This window comes from Arachis ipaensis, chromosome B02, assembly GCF_000816755.2.
Source record: "Arachis ipaensis cultivar K30076 chromosome B02, Araip1.1, whole genome shotgun sequence".
In the NCBI taxonomy this organism is placed as follows: domain Eukaryota; kingdom Viridiplantae; phylum Streptophyta; class Magnoliopsida; order Fabales; family Fabaceae; genus Arachis; species Arachis ipaensis.
In genome coordinates this window covers 93,894,305-93,902,329 of record NC_029786.2, presented here as the reverse complement: position 1 = coordinate 93,902,329, position 8,025 = coordinate 93,894,305, and the positions used below count along the sequence as shown (strand labels likewise).

General features: G+C 38.0%; 2 long non-coding RNA genes across 2 annotated transcripts in view; both read left to right on the top strand.

The window, feature by feature from the left end:
• The window catches only part of LOC110268994, a 19,745-nt gene extending 13,248 nt beyond the window's left edge, over positions 1–6,497 (top strand). Inside the window, exons 2-3 of the long non-coding RNA XR_002357826.1 lie at positions 3,124–3,125; positions 6,194–6,497. This is a non-coding gene — a long non-coding RNA (uncharacterized LOC110268994). The remainder of the gene's footprint in view (positions 1–3,123; positions 3,126–6,193) is intronic.
• On the top strand, positions 7,513–7,820 carry LOC107628473. The gene is made up of 3 exons (XR_001617806.2): positions 7,513–7,552; positions 7,640–7,705; positions 7,784–7,820. It is a non-coding gene; the product is annotated as an uncharacterized LOC107628473 (long non-coding RNA).

Genomic DNA, 8,025 nt, shown 5'->3' with positions numbered 1-8,025 from the left:
AATTAGTTAATTTTTTATTAAATAGAATAATATAGATAAGTATATCAGAAGAGGAGGGAAAAAAGGCGTATCCTAATAAAAAAAGCATATATATTGGCATAAAAAAGCATGCACTTGTCCTACATAAGAAATATAATATCTATGGGATATTATTTTTTCATTATGCTTTAATTTAATTTCTTCTAGAATTTATTTGGCATATACTATTAGACTCAATCAAGTTCGATATCCTAATAACTCCATTTTTAGCAGGATCTTTGCAATTTATGTATAATCTCTGCTGAAAATGAAAAGTAATGGTTTAAGAGCGCGTTTGGTATGTATTTTTTATTGTTGATGTTTTCTATTTTTATTTTTAAAATTTAATAAAAAATAAAAAATAAAATTTTAATATTTTTATTATTATTTTCTAAAATTCTAAAATATAAACAGAATATAAAAACTTAATCAAACAATCTGCTAGATTTTTATAATGTTCGGTAGGTCGGGTACCGGACGGATCGGGTTGGTATACTGGTTGGTGGTGAGGGGTCTCGTCTCGTCGTGAACTACCGGTCTAGTGTAGGCGAGGTCCCGAGCACTTCTTGTAGAGGGGGGTATCACCTGCAAAGACACTCCGACGCTCTAGTCAGTAATGTGCAGGCGAAAAGGGGGAAGAGTGATGTGTGACGTACCTTGGGAGAAGGGTAAAACCTTCCTCTTTATATACTGTGTCAGAGGTGGGCCCTACAAGGGCAGGCCCACTTTTTCCGAGCCGTTCTCCCACAGCTGTAAGTGAGCTGTCTGGGACGCGTGTCCGGGTCGGTTGCAGGGCGCCTCACCCTTGACCGTTCGGGTCGGGTGGCGTTCGGGTCGGGCCGACCCGTGGAGGGTTTGGGCCAGGCCGTAACAGTGCCCCACGCGCCAGTGATAGTCGTGGGAGCTATTAGTGGCGTGTTATTTCATGTTCCATGCATCATCGTCAGGTCGGTCGCCCGTGGAAGGGACATGCCCCCTGCGCGCGTGTCTCTTGGTTGTTGAGGCAACTGTTCGTCGCTTCGTTCTTCGCGCTGAGCATTAAATGCTCATAATGGGTTGCAAAACCCCATGCGCAAATACTATTTTGCCCCCAAGTCTTTCGCGCTTCCTGAGTGGCAGTTTTAAACAGTTTGCCTCAACTTTTTTCCCCTTTACACTCCTGTTTCTTCCATCTCCCTGTTATCTCCCTCTTCTTCTTTCAGAAATTTCAGAGCGTTGTTGCAGTATCTTCGTGCATCTTCCCTTCATCCTTCTCAGTTTTTGCAACAAATTCAAGTAATCCTTGGACCTCTCTCTTTTCTGCTTCGTTGTCGTACGCTTGTTGTTTGTATTTGGTTTGTGTTCTTGCTGTCTTGTTTGGTTTTTGTTCCTAGATGACCTTTTAGTGCTAAGTAGATGTGTTAGGGGAGGGGTACCATTCCAGGGTAGGTTTTTAGGTGGCTTGCGTGATAGGTGTAGCTTTGGCCATGCTTGAACTTAACTGTTGAATAAGATGGACATAGTTTCTGGGTTTTTTCCGGACTCCCGACCTCATAGACTAATGGAGTGGTACCCCCACTGTAGGTATGCCTCGTGTCGTCTCTCGGGCTTCTGTTTCCGCTGCGAACTATGACCCCTATGCCTGGGTGACCTCAGATGTGAAGGACTCACCGAACCAGATGGATCTGGCGGAGTTGATGGAGTTCCGGTAAGCCGGGTATCTGTGCGGGGGGACAAATGAGGAGGCCAATTACGAGACCTTCGTTCCTGCCCCAACGAGCGATTGTATGAGATTAATTTCCGTTCTCCCCGGGTCGCCGACTGGATTTGGTTTTACAAAGTCATGTTCACCCAGGTTGGCGTTCGCCTACCATTTTCCGATTTTCAGATGTCGCTTCTTAATCGGATATCCGTGTCACCGTCGCAACTCCATCCGAACAGCTGGGCTTCTATCTGCTGTTTCGAGATGGTTTGTGAATATCTCGAGCTGCCGGTGTTAGTGGATGTCTTCCTCTTCTTTTTCAACCTTACCAACCCCTCCAAACAAGGGAAGGCGAGGAAAGGGTTCCTGTCCTTCCGGTCTGCCCAAGGCCGGAGGATATTTGGCCTGTTCGAGGACTCTTATCATGGGTTCAAGGACAAATTCTTCAAAGTTCGTCCCGTTAAAGATCGCCATCCCTTTTGGTTATCGTTAGAAGGGGAACGCCTCATCCCGACTTATTGGAGCTTCGGGGTGGGGTCTAATTCTTTCATTAAGGTGACCTACAAGGGAATGTCCCCTGTAAATAAGAGGATTGCCGATGTGCTGTTTGCTCTTTTTGGGAAGAACCCCGTGAACCCCCACCTCCTTATGGGTGAACGGGAGTCCGCCAGGAATTATATTTGTGAGCTGTTCTGTCTTGTGCTTTTGCATTGTTTGTTGTTTGATTTGTTCTCCCCGACTTCACGACTAACGTATTTGTTTCTCTGTTGTAGTGGAGATGTCTGCTTCGGTGACCGGGCTCGAAAATTTAGTCAAGACCTTCTTGGAGGATAGCGATGAGGAGAATGCTGACGAGAGGGAGGCCGGGAAGCCGGAAGGCCCTTCCGGGGAGAAGGAGGATCAGGCCGTGCCGTCTCCCCAGGACACCGCGATGACCGAAAAGAATTTGGCCGAGGCACAGGCTTCCCCTATTCCCGAGGAGGCGGCCGTTGTTGGTCATTCGCCCTCTACCCGCCAAGAATATGACGATGTGGAAACTGTTCATACTCCTAAGAGGCTGAGGGCCTCTGCCAGCCCGGAAGGAACCCTCACCGTGATGGAAAGAAATTTTGATGATGGGACTTTCATCTACTCCCAGCGCCAATGTTCAGTAGGTCGGGTACCGGACGAATCGGGTTGGTATACTGGTTGGTGGTTAGGGGTCTCGTCTCGTCGTGAACTACCGGTCTAGTGTAAGCGGGGTCCCGAGCACTTCTTGTAGAGGGGGGTGTCACCTGCAAAGACACTTCGACGCTCTAGTCAGTAATGTGCAGGCGAAAAGGAGGAAGAGTGATGTGTGAGGTACCTTGGGGGAAGGGTAAAACCTTCCCCTTATATACTGTGTCAGAGGTGAGCCCTACAAGAGCAGGCCCACTTTTTCCGAGACGTTCTCCCACAGCTGTAAGTGAGCTGTCTGAAACGCGTGTCCGGGTCGGTTGCGGGGCGCCTCACCCTTGACCATTCGGGTCGGGTGGCGTTCGAGTCGAGCCGACCCGTGGAAGATTTGGGCCAAGCCGTAACATATATATATCATTATTATCATCAGTTGATATATATTCAAATTCTATCCATTTTCTTTTTAAAAGAAAATAGAATTAGAATATATACAGAAGCATAGAAACTAGAACCATTATTTAATTTCGGATATACTCATACATCCATTTATTTGTCTTTGTACACTATTAAAAAAAATGGCTTAGCGGCCATTTATTTAATTATTTTGTTTTAATCAACAATAAAAATAGTCGTTAATTTATTAACAATTAGATATTAATTATTTTATATTTTTTTACTAAAAAATTGTAGCAAGTAGCAAACTAGTACTTGTTTATATATGAATGTAGTTGTAGTTGGTAACTTCTTGTCTTGTGTTATAATTGATAAAGTCTCTATCAAATAATGGAACATCACTTAATCAATTATTTAATTGCTTGAAACTAGACATAGGTTATGTATCCGGGACAAGTGTGGGGATAGCATATTAGATTGGATCAGAAAAATAATGTCACAACGTCAAAGAAGCTCAACTAATGATCTCGATCTTGTTCTCCCATGCTAGACAAAAATAAATGACTCAGATCTACGTGCACGATAAATATGGTGAAATTTCAGGTGTGTATTATATCATAATTAATTTATGTTTGAATATTTTAATTAAAAAATGAAAAGTAATTTTAAGATATTTTATTGTATTTGAAATGTATGTATGAAAAAAATTATTTTTAGAGAAAAATATAAATAGGTCATTGACTTTTTGATCGACAGACATTTAAATCCTCGAGAATTTAAAAATACATTTAAGTTTTTGATCTTTTCAAAATCTAGACATATTGATTCCTCATGTTCACTTGGGTCTGTCAGACTACTCAATGGAAAAATCAAACGTGACACCCGTCTGATCTGGTTGATATGGATGCACACGTGAAAAAGTTTTTAAAATTGAACAAATTAGACTCAGGGATTAATATATCTAGATTTTGAAAAAGTCAGAAACTTAAATGTATTTTTAAATCCTTAAAGACTTAAATGTCTGCGAACTAAAAAATCAAGGATCGATTTATCATTTTCTCTTATTTTTAAGTATTATAATCACAAAAAATAATATTACACATCCAAATCTTTTTATTAACTAAGTCCAACTAAATTGGTCTAACATAATAAAAATCAATTATGATTAATGTTCATACCTTAGAACAACTAGTATTATTTTACGTGATAATCAACAACAATAATGCGTATCTGTTGGTACTCATATTAAAATAGGTGGACTCAAGTGCAGTCGACTTTACGTAAAGTTGATAATTAAGAGCCGTTAAATAGTTTGATTAATTTGACTAAATTTTTATCTAACGACTCTTAACTATCAACTTCACATAAAATCGACTGTACTTGAGTTTCCAACGTTAAAATATGATCGATTTCAGTCCCAAAAATCTACACAGCTGTATAAATATTGGTACTTTTTATCTTCTTTGACTGATTCGTCAACCGGCTAACATATATTTATAGCAGTTAGATTCCATTATTGAATATTCTAATCACATTAAAGACCACGTTATTGTTTTATCTTTTAAGTTATGATATACCCTAATTATCAGGGGCAATGACGAGTAACTCATAATGATATTATTACAGAATATCATACTTAAATATTCAACTTATTTTAATGAAAACAAAATTCTACAAAAAGAATCAGAAAATTTTATGATTTATAGTCATCAAATAGTCATTAATAATATTTTTAATGGTGTAAATTTGGTGTAAGATTTCATCCAATAATTTACTTTTCTTTGCTGGTTACATACTGACCAGAATTTAAAAAAGTTGCTGGCCCTAGACTTTTCCTTTTTATAAAAATTCACAATAACTTATAACACAAGTTTAGATTATTTTTGAAAAATTCATACCTAATAATTTAATATTAAAAAAAAAGAAATTCGTTATTACCTATTTTATTATTTTATATGTATAAAATTCTAAAATATTTACAAAAATTGTAAACTAAAATCTTAGTGTACATCATATTTATTATTTCAGAAGGCAATTAATTATCAGTGAACAGAACTTACATAAAACGTATTTTTTATCTATTGTCATCTAACTAAATTTCCCCGAATACATAATTTTTGAAGTAATATTATAAGTCTACAGATTATTAAAAAATTTTACCGATAATAATAACAACAACTAATGAGATATATAATACAGTAAAAAATTTCTATTGTATATATGTTATATATAAATTTTAAACATGTTGTGAACCGAATGAATAAAAACCTACCTAACTGGAAAAAGCTAAGGCGCATGCATCCATAATATCCATCCAAACAACATAAATAAATAAACAATGATATTCCTTACAGGTTTCATTTGTTAACTGTAATTTAATTATATAATATATGATAATGATAATGATAATGATAATATATTAATATATAGAATCCTCAAAGCCTAATTAAGAAAGAAATCAGAATCAGAATGTATGTATGGATGAGAAGTGGCCACACTAGATAATAGAATATTTTACCCCATCATCATCCCTGCTTCCGCGTCTTATTCTTTTTTTTTTTTCCCACCTAAAATGTAATTAATTATCATAATATTAATAGTGGATTATTAATAGGCTTTTTAAAAAGGGTTGGGCTACACATACAAGCTTACAAGCTTACAAGTTGGCCCAGCCCAAACACAAGTCACGCGCATCAACACAGATTACATGGAGCGTCACTTCACGCGCTCAACACTACAACCGTTACGTATGGGAAACTCTTCCACTTCTTCCACTTCTCAAAACGCTTCGAAAACAAGGAAACCCTTCTGAGTGATACCTGACTGATATATATGGATTTATCTGAATCATATCTATGGGTGTATCTTACTGTTATTAATGGGTGTATCTGAATCATATATATGGGTGTATCTTACTGATGTCTTTGGGTGTATTTTTCGTTTTAGAGAAAATGGCAGCAAGAAACCAAACAAAAGACCTTAAGTGTGCCACACATCTCCTGAGTGATAAGTTCAGAAACATGACTGAGGAGAAGAAGGCAATTGTGAGGGATCTCGGATTCGGTGGGTTGATGCACATCCCACCACTAAGGGTGGATCACCAACTCTTAAGGGAACTGGCAAACAACTTCAAACTTGGGGAGAACAGACTGAAGACAGGATATGGTTCTTTCCAAATAACACCAAAAACAATAGGTGATGCGCTTGGCATCAATGCAACAGGTAACTAGCTCAAAATTATAGATGTATATTAAGTTGATGCTTGGGTGTATTTAAGGTTGATGCTTGAGTGTATTTGAACCGACTTTGATACTTTGTTGTTTTCCTTTTTGTAGGAAATTTGTTTCCTGAGAAAGTTGAGTATAAGAAACTCTCTGATGATGACAAAATAATTTTTAGAAGATTCCAGGGTAAGACCCTCAAAAGTCTTACCGATGAAATGATGGAAATCGGCGTTGGCAACGAAGAGGAACGCCTGATGTTCAAGAGGATATTCATCCTCTACATACAGATGGCGTTCCTTTTGCCAACGACGATAAACAAAATATCACCCGTGCACCTGGCCCCAATTTTTAAGATGAACGGCATATCGGAGAGAAACTGGGGGGCATGTTTTGACCTTCATGATCAAGGGCATCACAGACTACCAGGAGAAGAAGAAGAAGGCAATTGATGGCTGCCTCTTTGCCCTGATGATAATATACTTTCATCTTTCAGAAAACAAAGGCAAGAAGAGGGCTGAAAGACCACCAAAGCCTTGGATTGCCAACTGGACTAAGGAGCAGTTGGTGGAAAGAATGACTGCAGAAAGAGAGGAAATTTTGGTAAGTAAACATAATATGTTGCTTGTATTTTATTTACCTGAATGCTGCTAGCTAAAATATCTAATGTTTCAGGGGATTGTGAAGATGGCGGAGACAAGAGCAAGAGAAAAAATGAAAAAAAAAAGAAAAAAAAAGAAAAAAACAAGAAATCAAAAAAACAAAAAAAGGAAGGCGAGTCCAACATCGTCTTTGGAGACAGAAACAGCTACTGACAGTGACACTTCTACCTCTGAGCCTGAGACTCAAGAAGACTCAGAGGATTCAGGAAGAAAACACCCCAGCAAAAAGGGAAAAAAGTAAGTACCATACTTGGGTGTAATTTCTTTTTCGAGTTGGGTGTATTTTGTTGATCACGTTGGGTGTATTTTTAGTATGTTCTAAATAATCATTGTTTGCCTTCCAGAATGGACTCCAGAAAAAGAAAGCAGAGGCAAGAGGAGTCAGATTCTGATTCAGAATCTGAATCTGAACCAAGTGATGAGTAATGTCCTGAAATTATTACTCCTTTCTTTTGGCTTCATTATAAAGATTTCGTGTATTAACTGAAGTGTCTATTATTAACTTATAGGAGCGAAGAATCATCACCTGCAGAGAAGGAGAAGAAAAAGAAAAAAACAAAAACAACACCAAAAAAGTAAGCACTTCTTTGCATAATATTCTGTGATAAAATTAATTTTTTATTTCTGATTGGTACTCTTTTTTTTTCACCCAGAACACAACCAAAAAAGAAAAAAGTTGTTGTGGAGGATTCACCTCTTAAAGAAGATCAATACTTTGACGGGTACAGTACCTCGTAAGCTATATTACCGTCTATCATCGTAATTATTTTTGTTAACATCTTCTTTTATGAATGTAGTGAGACATATGAAATATCAAGTGGCGAACTAGATGAATGGCTAAGGGAAAATGTTGATAAATCTGCTGCAGAGGGGTATGTCTTGCTGGGCTGTGTAT